At 38.8% G+C, this 13,643-nt stretch overlaps 1 protein-coding gene and 1 pseudogene across 4 annotated transcripts in view; one reads left to right on the top strand and one right to left on the bottom strand.

Moving 5' to 3' along the window:
* The window catches only part of ARHGEF9 (Cdc42 guanine nucleotide exchange factor 9), a 241,991-nt gene that overhangs the window by 185,050 nt on the left and 43,298 nt on the right, over positions 1 to 13,643 (bottom strand). The window lies entirely within an intron of this gene.
* LOC142866170 (swi5-dependent recombination DNA repair protein 1 homolog pseudogene) lies at positions 8,220 to 8,866 on the top strand (annotated as a pseudogene).

The following is a 13,643-nucleotide window of genomic DNA, read 5'->3' on the forward strand; positions in this document are numbered from 1 at the left end:
GAACAATTCTGTACAAAAATTCTTTTAATAAAATGTTATACAGCATAAGTATTAGTTTTGTTAAAAGATAATTTTGTTTAGGCATTTATGGAAACAAACTTTCCTCTCAGGACTGCTTTAGCTGTGTCCCACAGGTTTTGATAACTTGTGTTTGATAACTTGTGTTGTCATTTAGTTAAAAAAAAAAATCTTTTGATTTCCATCTTGATTTCCTCATTTATGAAGTGATCATTTAGTAGAAGGTTGTTTAGTTTCCATGATTTTGTGTAAAAATGAGAGTTCCTGTTAGGGTTGATCTCTACATTTACTCCATTGTGATCTAAAAAAGACACGGTATAATTTCTATTTTAAAAAAAAAAAATTGTTTGAGATATGCTTTGTGTCCTAGGATATGGTCAATCTTAGAGAATGACCCATGAGCTGATGAGAAGAATGTATATTCAGTGGTTTTGAGGTAGAATGTGCTATAAAATGTCAGTCAGGCCCATTTGTTCTAGAGTTCTGTTTAAGTCCATTATTTTGTTTAATTTATTGGTTTCTTTGAAACTACTTATTCAATATGTAAATAATCATTAAAAATTAAGTGGATATAAAAGTTAAAGGTTATAAAAGGTTTATAAAAGTCTTATAGTCTTATAGGTTAAAATTAGATAGATTTGTTTATAAGATTTTATTAAAATTAACTTTGATCATTAATACACTAATACAATGAAATTTGGTTTTCTCTTTTAAACTAGATTGTCATATGATAGGAATAACAAAAGATTTTTTATTCACCTTTTAATAAACTGCAAAAAAAAAAGACACATATTCAGCTTCCTTATTAACTTATACTGCAGTCTGTCTATTAGGTCTTATACTTGTTTGAGACACTGAGTCTCCTTTCTCAAAAAATAGGATTTTGCCACTTAAAAATATATATATATATTTGAATTATTAATTTGGCTATAATTTTACAGTAACCTACAATCTTGTTTCATGACAACTGTCTTATGATAAACAATTCATGACTTCCTACTTAAAAAGATGTAAAGGGACAATGAATATAGAAATATGTTTTTGGTAAGAAAGGTTAATGTAAGGTAAGAAAGGTTAACAGAAAGTAATATAAAGAAAGGATCTTGCATGAAATTTTTGTCCTAAAATGAATAGTTATTTAGGAAAAGGGAATGTTAGGACAAAATCGAAAGTTTTAAGGTATGTTTTGTAAATGGTGTATGGTATGTGCAGGTGAGAATAAAGTTTATAAAAGAAAATTTATTAAAGAATTTTGGCTAAAACAAAGATTTCTGTCAATATTAATTTACTCTTAATGAAATAACATGATGTGTATTCATTTTAATTTTATAACATATTTTTTTTTCCTTTTAATATAAAAAGTAGTGTAGTACAAAAGGTTTTTGTTTAATTTTGGTAATTGGCATTTTATGCTTTGGTAAAACATTTTATACTCTGTCAGATAATCCCTGTGCTCTCTTTATTAGGTTCTGACTAACCAGAAAAACTAAAAATAAAGGGTTAAGATTTATATCCATATAACTTTATCACCTTTAGATTTATTTGATGTCTCTCTTTCTTTGTTAAATTATTTTATAGTGGTTTGTGATTATATATGAACAAATGCTTTAAGCCTTTGATATTTGATGACCTTTCCAAAAGTTAAATTCTAAATCCAGCCTTTTGACCTTAAACTAGCTTTTTATACATTAGGATCACTAAAAGTCTAAGAAAGACATTAGATTTATTTAATGTGTCAAAACCATCCAGGGAACATTGTCAAATATAAAATGGTGTTTAATTTTCTTTGGGCTATACTTGTATAAGTATGTTATTAATATACTAGTTTTATAAATTATTGGCATGTCTTGGTATGTGTATCAATAATAATTATGGTTATGTAAATTGCTATATGTCACATAATAACCAATTTGGTTTGTCAATTGTCTGTAACCATGGCTGGTCAAGTTTTATCATCTTTTAAGTTATTATTTTACTTTGATTCATTTCAGAAAGTGGTTCTTTCTGGCTAAGTCTAAAATTGGCTTCTTCATGGAAAGGACTGACAAATCCACTTAAATACTGGTTTCTAATAACTTTAGAGATTATATATACCACTGGACTAAAACAAAACAAAGTTCCAAGACTTTAATTAAAAATCTGATATAGCTAACTCAAACCTCATGAGATGGAACTAAATTTTCATATAAAGACTCTTTATTTAAAACATTACTAATTCTTTTGTTTTCTAGAGTCCTGACAAATTTTAGGTAATTAGCAAGTTTACCTGATCTCTGGGACCTTAAAACCATGGAATCTGCAAAAGCCTTGTTCAAATATCCTCCCTCTGAGCCCAGGGAATATTGCGGAAGAGGGGGCATGCCAGATTGTAAGGGCCAATTCTGAGGGATGGAATTAGTTACCCTCCAGATATAGGAGGGACGCTCAAAAGCCTAAAGGAATACTAAAAGAAATACTTTGTCTTTTCAGGCCACATGCTGCAGATATCCATCCCAATCATAAAAGTTCTTTTTTTTCCTGCTTTTTATAAACTTAAAACTTACTGAGTGTAATTTTTATCAGTTACAGATTATACAAAAGAAAATATAATGAGTAATTTATCAGCCACCTTAGTATAAATTACTAAACTTCCTTAGCTTAAATGTTTATTAATGATGCTTATATTTGCTACAAGTCTACCACTAAACCCAAGAATATAGTATATCTCAATACTTGTAGGTAAATTAGTTTTGTAGCCTTGCCTTTAATATTTTGCATTTTACTCTTATGTCATCTAAAAAATTTTAGCATATTAATGAGTGCCTGTCTACCTCCCATCCTGTATGGCTTATTTAATTGGCTATAAGCCCCAGTTTGGCTCTTCGGTCCTCTTGACCACAAGGGTCCCACCGAGGGACTAGATGGACCCAGGGCAGGTAGCCACACCACCCTGGCAACGGATGGGACAAAATAAAAGTTTGGCCATAGATGCTGCCTATGACAGATCTTGGCCAAAAGGGGGGAATTGTGAACTAAAATCCTCAACCCCTACCGGCTGACTGAATGGACCCCCTCGTGGCCAGAGGAATATTCAAGGGCAAAGTTGCCTGCCAGGAGGAGGGAGGTCAGACAGGCCTTATCATGCCCCCCTCCCTTCTTGGAGATTTCCTTTGTAACCCATTAATAGGCCTGAGGGTATGCAAGACAAACCTGCAAGCCTTCTATTTGCAACAAATGGTGGCTTACCTCTGGTAAACAGTTTATGTTAAAACATTCCACCTCTTTAGACAAAGCATGTGTCTTTAGCCAATTACAATCTAAAGAATCTTTAAACCCACCTATAACCTGTAAGCCCCCGCTTCGAGATGGCCCTCCTTTTTGGGCCAAACCAATGTATACCTCCCACACATTGATTGATGACTTTACCCATAACCCTTGTCTCTAAAATGTATAAAAACCAAACTGTAACCCAGCCACAGCGAGTCCACTTGCCCAAGGCCTCTTGGCAGTGGCTCCGGGTCATGGTCCTCAAATTTGGCTCAGAATAAATCTCTTTAAAATTATTTTACAGAGTTTGGATTTTTTTCCGTTAACAGTTTAAAGCTCAAGAGAGGTCAGGGGAGACAGGTATAAAAGTTTGGAGGTCAAGGGCCCAGAAAAAAGTGTGGAAACCAAAGAAGTTTTCCCTAGAAGAAGGTGCTAAGAAAGTCAGAAACTTTGGAAATAGCAACAGGAAAAAGAGCTAGAGAAATAAACCTCAATGGACCTGTCAGCATACCATTAGGATACCAAGGAGTATAATCTCACAAAAGCTAAAGATAAGAGTTTCAAGCAACAGGAGCTAATCAACATCATCAAATGGTACAGAGCTATAAAGATAAAGCCAAGAAAAGGTTATTTGGGAGTGACTACAGAAGCAGCTAAATTCTCTATTCTGAAACTAGTTTTTATACCCCTCTTTCCACCAAAAGTCCTAATTCCCAACTCTCTCTACCCTTCATCCTTCAAATCTAACATAAAGCCAGGAGATGGTGCTGCATTATTCTAATAAGGTCTCCAAAAAAACTCTAGGCCATGGGACAGCACTTCTGTGACTTTTAACAAAATAATTCCCAATCCCCAGGGCATTTCAGAGGCAGCTCTTGCTCAGATTTACCATTGAATAGGCTGGCTCTTGCTCAGATTTACCATTGAATAGGGTACATAGTATTTCCTACTCCCATGACAAAGATGTTTTTGAACATGAATAAGAGGATGGGGATGGTTAAGAGTCATAATATCATGCTTAAAGATGGAATGAGATTCTATTCCTTTTTATCCAGATTTCCCAAGACAATCCTAATTTCAAATATTATATACCATAGATCCTAAAAGTGGGCAAATCTGTTATCAAACCCGTGTGCCCTGGTTTTTAGCCTGGAAATATAATCACTATACCCTGGAGACATTAGGTGTTTGAAATCTAAGGCTGGTCTCTGATATACAAAACCTATAGCAAACTTGGAGTGGCCGGTGGGCCCTTCCTTTCAGGGGGAACAAAAGAAGGAAGGGAAGAAGAGAAGAAACTAAAGGAGAAAAAAAAAGGAAGGATGGACCAAAAGTAATTTATATTTGTCAAAGAACACATGCCAGACATTGGATAAGGGGCTTGCTTTCATGATCTCAATCTCTACAATTCTCCAAGGTAGTATTAACATCCCCATTTTTACTGAACATAACCTGTGAAGTTAAACTTGTAGCCCACAGTCACCCAGTTAGTAGGTGGTAGAACAGATTTAAATCTCCAGTCAGCCTCACTCTATAGCTTTTCTTTTGCCAATCCCCCCAACCCTCCAACCCCCACCCCCACCCAGTGTCTGTCAAAAAGATAGAGAGGGAGACCAGCCCACCCTGTGAATGACCTACAGTAGTGGTTCTCAATCTCCTGAAGAGCTTGTTAAAACACAGATTGCTGGTCTCCAAAGGTCTCAAGTCTTGATTCAGCAGGTCTGAAGCGGGGCTTGAGAACTTGCATTTCAAACAAGTCCCAAGGTAATGCCAACGCTGCTGGTGGGGGGGACCTTCCTAGTCTAGGCACTATTCTTGCCTCTCCTGATGCCACATTCTCTCCAAATTTCCCCATTAGGGATGGGGATCAATACTAAGTGTGATCATTAAATCATAAGGGTACTAGTTCAAGCCTGTATGTGGGATTCCTTGTCTCCAGCACTCCCTTTTTGTCTACCGTTGGTTTTATGTCTGAGAAGTCATATAAAGAGCATGCCCAATGTCAGGCTGTGTCAACACAGAAAAAACCTGGGATCACAGCCCTCATCAAGTTATCTTGTCTTCAACTTCTTATTCTTGTTCTCTACCTCAAAAGTACCACCCCCAAAATAGACATTTAATTAGCCTGGGTGGCTGCCAGAACTATTAGTGTTTTAACAAGAAGCAGCAGAAAGGGCATGGTTTACAAAATATGAGCCACCACATGTTGTGCAGAACAGCAAATGTGCCAATTTCCATGCATTTAGCTGAACTGGCTCTGTCTTCTGAGAAGCTTCACAGGAGGAAAAGGGGATACAGAAGGGTTTTTGCCTCTCTATGAGGTTTTCTCAGTTTGGTGCCTGCCCCTAACCTCTCAGAAGGTCTCCTTCCTCAACAGCCAAGAATCACCAAGAGCAAAATCCTTTTTCCCTTGTTCCCTTTAAACATACCTAAAACAAGCTGGGATTTATTTTATGCTTTCTCCTGAATATGCCAGATATCCTTTTAATACAGCCTTAGAAACAGACACTGGCTATCTTGTTCAAAGTGTTGAATATCCTCACCGTTTCTGGAAAGGTATGACTTAGGTTGCTCCATCAACAGCTAGGAGGTACCACGATGGACAGCAAAGACTCATTTTGGCTATTGGAAGAAGCTCTGCTAGTAACTCAGTGAATGATCTTGGACAGGTCCCTTTCCCTGTCTCAGTTTATCAGTCAAGTGACTGGAACCAAACAGATGACTTCTCAAGTCCCTTCCAGATCTGGCATTTTATTAGTGTTAGCTGAAGGCTAACATTTCAGCTCTGCAAAGAACAGGCTTTTCATTATTACAGCTTATTTCTCCTTACCCCCTTTGTGCTTCACAGGATGCTTTTATTGCTCTCTGCTCAGGAAAATGAGAATATGCAGCTGTCTAGTCCCTTCCTGAAGATAACTCACTCAGGCATTGCTGGCAGCACATTAAAGCACAGGCCAGTCAGACTGGCTGAAAAAACTGAGGAAATGGGCTTTCCACTTAAGCCCTTGATTGCCACATTCAAAAGCCAATAGAGACCTTTGCTTTTTGTTCTCCTCACTTAGTTCCTTAGAGAAATCATCTTTCTCATGACATCAGCTCTCACTCACCCCCATATTTCTAACTGCCTGCTCCACATTTCACTGGATGGCCTGCTACTGTCTCCAATAAAATATATGTAAAATTCATCATATGCCCCATTCTCACTCCTTAATTTTTCCCATTTCAGACAACTCTTCTTGGCCTGCTATTTCTTTCTTCCTCATGTCTGTTTCTCTCAGATATGACTCTTTATCTTCATTCCCACTGTCCCATCCTAGGCCTGGCCTTCATCACTTCAAGCTGCCTCCCAACTTGCCTCCCTGTCCCCAACAGGTCTCTCTTCCTCAAGCTGTTCCTTAATGATGCATTTCTCAAACATTCTTTGCTAGTGCCACTTTCCATGCTTAAGATTTAATAACTCCCCACAGTCAGTCTATCAAAACTCTCCTTAATCTAGCTCCATCTCTATATTCAACCCTTGCCTCTAACTGTGCAGGGGCTTTCCACCACTCTTTCAGACAGATGCAATCCTACCTCCATGTCTCTGGTTCAGTCATACCCATAGCCAATGGTTAAGTGTAAGGTCACTTGAACCAGACTACCTCTTTCTAGTTGTGTGATCTTGGCCTACTAGCTCCTTAATCCCTTCTCTGATGACTCCAGGCTGTGTTTTCTCTCCCTTTGTCTCTTTAAGTAATCTTAACTACCTAGGAAAAGAAGAAAATAACAATTTGGAGGAGTTATTCAAGTTGTCAACCAGAATATTATTCTCCAAATAACCAGATAATACATTTGTGAATGAATGATAGCTCTAAAACATCTGCTTAATTCACAATGAACAGCAATATTTTTAGCTCCTATCTAGCATTCTGTGACCTGAGCCCTAAAACCAGGCAAGCTCTGAGACAGATAATAGCAACAGAGTTAGCATCTCTGTCAGGTTGCTAAACATTCCATGGGGCCAAGGAAATTGTTTACAAAATATGTACACAGGTTGTCTACATGTCAATCTATTGTTGCCAGGATTTATGGCCAGGTAGCTTCTGGGACAAGCTGTTTTTCTACTGAAGATCTGCACAGGTGCCCAGTGATCATTAGGGAAAGGAGCACAGATAGCTGACAGGTAAGAAAAACCCCACTATGAATATTAAAAAATCAAGAGTTGCTTTTCCTTTTCCCCAGGACTTAATACTTCACACTTGGTTGGTTCCAGTTTCTATGTGAGTGTTGCTATTGCCCATAAATTTCATTTCTGAACAGAATAATTAATGCATTCAAGTAATGATGACTCTAAATGTGTTGAAAGAAAGTATGCAAATGTCATCTCTTTTCATGACACAATCTTTTTTCTAATTTGGACATGTGATTTATGAGTCACTAGGCATCAGCTTCCTTCAATGTCCCATTATACCATGCATTTTTCACTTTAATAAAATGAAAGATATACTCTGTTGGCTTCAGCCACACCTGACAGACATGAAACCCAGCTTGGCTGGCTTGATCTGAAAAGGTAAGCCTAGATAGGGGTGAGGCTCAACAAAGCAAAACAGACCACCTGATCTAGAGGCCAATATGGACACTGATCGTAAGCCAACTTGCACCTGCCAGGACCCAAAAGCTTGAGAAACTCAAACTCCTTAGGGTATAAGCCATCCAGGGTATTTTCTCATTCATTCCAGGTTAATAACAAATGGCTTCTTCCTACACTTCTTCCAAAGGAAGTTGCAAGGTGATCTCAGCTATAATGGTGACCAAACAGATGAATGCAGGAGAGTTGCTTGCTTGGACCTTAGCAATAGATTCTTCTGGTATGAAACCCTAGCTACTACCTCAACCAAATGAGTCTAGGAGTTTCTGAAGTGAGACTCCTAGACTGCTTCCTCAAAGTTCACAATGTTGTTCTGTCTACTCTGGGGATGATGAGGGGACAGGTAAACCGAGATTTCATTTTGAAGATGGAAAGTCTGTGAGTCAGACTCAGCTGTGATTTTCCCTAGGACTCCAGAGGCCCATGCAAAGCCATCCTGTTACAATATGGTAAAAGGTCTTAGAGAATGAAAAAAATGACAAGAACTGTTCAGAGAAACCAGCATCTTCCACAGAAGAAAACTGTTTGGAATTTTAAGAAAGTTTTAAGCACATAAACAGTGAATTGGAAGAAAGTAAATAGTTGAAAAACACCTTCAAGAATATCAGTGCATGTGAATCTAAATCACTTGATAGTGGGTTGTGCAGTGCTCTCCAAAATGAGTTTGTAAGAATCTTCCTAAACAAGGATTAAACAAAGAAAAAAGCAAAATTGGTGCAGCAGGTTCAGTAGAAAGATGACTTCCTTCAGAGGCTAAAACTAGTCAAAATGTATAGATCAAGGAATGACCTGCCACAGTTACAGTTGTTAATACAGAAGTGGAGAAGCTGTAGCCAGCTGTTGCTTCATGAGTTGCAGTCAGCTACCTCTGAAAAGAACAAGAAACTAAGCCTTACTCAACTGATAGATCACTGTGGGTTAAATGATAAATTGCTACACTATAACAGAAGTGAAGAAGAATTTATAGGTGTTTAATATTTTTTCTCCAACATGTACTTGAGAATGACAACTTAATTAAAAGATATTTATACATTTTAAAGGGAAGGTATAAACCTTTAGGGCTTAGAGGAAGGTATCCTGATGAACATCAGTTTAGGGCACTCTAATACATGAATATAAACTAAGTTCTAAAATGAAAATTTAGTGTAATTTAGTATTTTGGATTTGCCAAAGAAAACTTGCCAGTTAATGTGAAAAAAATCATGTTTAAAATATAATTCAGACAATTCTGGAAACCAGTTTTAATACATTGTTTTTTATGGCAAAACGTTTTCTTTTAAATGTTAAAAAATTGTCCAGTTGGGTGGATGTCTGAACCTAAACTAGTCTAAAATTTCTGCCTCTGCTAAGTTAATGAACCTCTTTTTCATCCATTTACCACATATTTCCATCTGATGATCTAGCAAGTAATTGAACTCATGTCCAAAATTGGGGAAAAAAAAGAAAGAAAAAGAAACAAAATTCACAAGGTTAAGAGAATGAGTCTTTTAAAGAAAATGCAACCAAATGGATCAAGGATTGCACAAGTCAGAAAGAGAGAAGACATATTTTTGGACTACCAACCTTGATGCTGTTGGCTGGAGAAGTCTCCTATCCCAGAGCAGCTCCCAATCTGATAAACATTAGCTTGCATCTCCAGAACATATTGGAAACAAAGTTACTATCAAATTGTTCTGGGATCTTTTGGCATGACTCAGGCACCTCTGATCCATTACACCAGTTTCTTAATGTGAGGGCTACAGACCCCTGCTCAGAATCACCCCAGCATTTTCAACAAACAGCTTAAGTGATTCTGAATCACATGCCATATTGAGAGCAATTGTCTTAAACTTTCATAGAGATAGAGAGTTTGCAGTTCAAGAATTTCCCCTTACTGCACTGGGCCACTCAGAAAAAAATAAAAAATAAAACCAGGATCTCTCAAACTCTGTCTCCATGCTTCTCCTTCTCACGTTAGGTTTCAGGCAGGCTAAGGAATAATAGTAGCTTGTTCAAGAGGATTTTCCCAGTGTGCCATGCAGAGGCTACTTGCACATGCTCTGATCCAACCCCACTCCCGCCCCAACCTTCAGGAACTGAGGCCACTACTAGTCCTAATGGAAAGTCCTAGCAGCATCTCTCTATGCTACGACCTAGGAGAAATTCCCTAGAGCTGTATTCAATGTGCCAAAGGCAGCCTCCAATAGTCTAAGAGAGAAGTTATTAGTAAAATAATAATAATAATGGACTCAATAACGCCTTTTCCATGAGTTGCTGGGGCAGAAACATGCCATCACTAGCTGGAGGTTGCCCTGCCTCTCACCTATCTGTTGAGCCAGCTATGTGCCCTTCTTCCTGCCCCAGGCATCATGCTCTTCTTCTTGAACATGGTATGGATCCTGAGCTACAGCCACTTACTGGAGTCTCCTGTTGCCTTCATACCCTGAGAGATGAGAGCTGACCAAGGCAAGCGTAGGCGAGAGGCAGGGGGATTCTAAGAGCCCCAAATCCCTGAAGTGACCTACAGCCATCTTGGGGTCTATATCTGGGCCCTTGAATTTCTTCATGTGGTTCCCCAGGGACCAGTCCTGGGAGCCTTAACTCTTCCTGAACCAGGACTTAAAGCCCAGCTTTGGAGTTTTCTGGGCAAGCGTGGGGGGTGGGGCTTCTCTAGGTTTCCAGAAGGGTAGGAGGAAGGGGATAGAACTACTTGAAGAATTTGTCCTCCTTGCCTCCCACATGCATAGTTCTATACTCATCAACACCACAGCCAAAGGGTGGGTGGGCAAGGCAAAAAGAAGAAGGGAAAATCATTTTTTTTATCCATTTGACAGATGTCGTGTTAAAATCTTGTAGGGGAAGGAGAGCTGTAGGTAGGGGGAGGAGCAGGGGAGATGTTTGGAACTAATGGTTCTAATGTCTTTAAATGTGGCCATCTGGTCTAAGGTGGTGAGAATAGGAACAGCATTTAAACAGGAGCATTGTGACCTGCTCTTATATCTGGAGAAGAGATAGGAAAAATAAATATGTTTCAATCAACTTATACTACCTTTAAGTCTACTGAGCATGCCTACCTAGGACACAGGCTTACAAAAGCTCCGGGCCTTGGCATGCATTTTCAAAGAGAATATAAGTGTCTCCTGGGGAGTCTTTGCAACCCAAAGAAGAAATCTACATTTAAACAGCCAACCAGAAAGTAGAAGACAGTTTGCAATGGTTCATTGATTTCCCTCTGTCTGTTGGCTCACTGTGAAAGAAAAGACATTCAGCCAAGGCCACAGTACCTAGCAATACTTCCAGTCCCTGTCATTAGCCTTTCATGCTTAGGGGTAGACCATGTTTCTCCTGATAAACTCTAGCTCAGTCCTGGGTTCCCAGCAGACATTCAGTAAATGGTGGATGAGCAGGTGGCAGGAGCATTTAGTGAGCAGCTGCTGGGTCAGGCCCCAGGGGACTCAAAACTGGATGAGCTGGCATTCCTTCAGACTTTGTTATTAAAGACTGAGACAGAAGCATAAAACATCTAAACCTAGGCTGCCAGAGAGGATGCAGGAGAAGCAAAATCAGACTCACCCTCAGGGCCCAGGGATAGCACCAGGTCTGTGTCTGTAGGAAAAGTGGTTGTGCTTATAGAGAAAGAACTTCAAGTAGGTCAGCCAAGCTTATATAAAGAAGCCTCTGCCAATCTGCGCTAGGTAGAAGAGGTGGAAGTGGAGAAGGAAAGAGACCCAAGGCAAATGATAGAGGAACAAAACATTCTATAAGGTGCCAGGGCTTAACCTATTGTTCAGACAATAAGTTCTGTCTAAGGCTCAAGAGCCTGAAAGGCAGTAGATTCTTATACTCAGAGGTGGTCAGAATTGAAGACTCCCAAGAGCTAATATACATAGTTCAGTATTCCATTGTACAGGTAAGAAAATTGAGGCTCCAATGAGAAAACTTTGCCTAAGGTATCAAGCTAGTCAGCAGCAGAGCCAAGATTAGAAACCAAGCCTACAGTCTTAGCAGGATGGTTATCAGTATTTTTTTGGACTATTTACCTCTATTGTTAAAAAAAAAAAAAAATTAGCTTTTCTTGTCACCAAAAAAAAAAGTAACTATGGGTGATGACAGATATGCTTCACTATAGTAGCCATTTTACTATCTATATGTGTCCCATAACATCATGTTAACCTCAAATATACACAATAAAAATTATTTTAAAAAACAAATGAAACAAGAAACATCCCAATATCTAAATACTCCTAATGTAGTATGTGTTATAAAAATCTCCTCGAAAATAGAAATTAAAGAACAATGAGATTAATAATTTAATATATAAAGAACTTCTAATATTTTCCCCCTGGGCCTCACTTTGGGGATCACTGTTTTAGACATTTTTGGTGTTCTTTCCTCCCATTGCTCTACAGACATCCATTTAGTATCATAACCAGCACCTGCCTCTCCCTCCCCTCAGGGTCCCAAACAGGTCTGACCCTGGAGATCAAGGGATAAGAACATCTTAGTGGCCGGGCGCGGTGGCTCACGCCTGTAATCCTAGCTCTCTGGGAGGCCGAGGCGGGCGGATTGCTCGAGGTCAGGAGTTCGAAACCAGCCTGAGCAAGAGCGAGACCCCGTCTCTACTATAAAGAAAAAGAAACTAATTGGCCAACTAATATATATAGAAAAAAATTAGCCGGGCATGGTGGCGCATGCCTGTAGTCCCAGCTACTCGGGAGGCTGAGACAGAAGGATCGCTTGAGCCCAGGAGTTTGAGGTTGCTGTGAGCTAGGCTGACGCCACGGCACTCACTCTAGCCTGGGCAACAAAGCGAGACTCTGTCTCAAAAAAAAAAAAAAAAAAAAAAAAGAACATCTTAGTATGAAGGCTGAGTAGAGATACTTCCAGAATCTCCCTCATCACCAGATGTCTTTGCTAAGGAATCTCAAATTCAAATTTATACTGAAATACAAATGCTATTAGGATAAACAATGGGTTTGGAAGAATGGGCTCCAGGTCTAGCTTGATTACTGACTTGCTGTATGAAGTTGGTCAGACCCAGCTCTTCTTTGAGCCAGTTGGATTAGGTTATCTTAAATAGAAAATTGACATTGTTTTTGACATACGCTTCTGCCTTGCTTCTGAAAGTAGGTTTTGACAAGAGGGAGGAAGATGAAGAAAACATGGAAACAAGAAAGTCAGGAGAAGGAATGGGATGGGATAAGAAAAGTTAAAAGACAAACCTTGACTATTTCATTTTTTTTGTCATGGGCCCTCCCTTACTCAGGGATGGCCTTTGGGTTCCACTGGAAGAAGGAAGCACACTGCCTCTTCCACCCAGTTCAGGACACTGGGTTCAAAGTCACCCAAAGTTGCTTCTTTGAAAATATTAAGCAGCACTTCTTCCAACTTTTCAGCACATTTTAGTTTCCAAGTTGCCTTGATATTCATGATCTCACTAGATCTTACTTGCCATTCTGGGGTTTAAACAGAGTAGGAATGAGTTGTCCCATTTTAAAGATAAGTAAACTGAGGCATAGCCAAAGGAAATTACTCAGCTGTCCCAGAAGCAGAAAGGCCAGAAGAAAACTTACTGACTCACACTCTGATATTTTTTTCCTAATAACAAAATGGCTGATATTTATTGAACACTTACTATGTGTCAGAGACAAATAAAAATTTTTACATATACTAACTTATTTCATCCCTAGTTTAAAGATGAGGAAACCGAAGTTCAGAAAGATGAATTGATTGCTGACAGGGCTAGAATCAAAGCCCAGGCAGTTTTATTCTA

The sequence above is a fragment of the Microcebus murinus genome, unplaced genomic scaffold (genome assembly GCF_040939455.1).
Source record: "Microcebus murinus isolate Inina unplaced genomic scaffold, M.murinus_Inina_mat1.0 scaf001_hap2_Mmur4.0, whole genome shotgun sequence".
NCBI lineage: Eukaryota > Metazoa > Chordata > Mammalia > Primates > Cheirogaleidae > Microcebus > Microcebus murinus.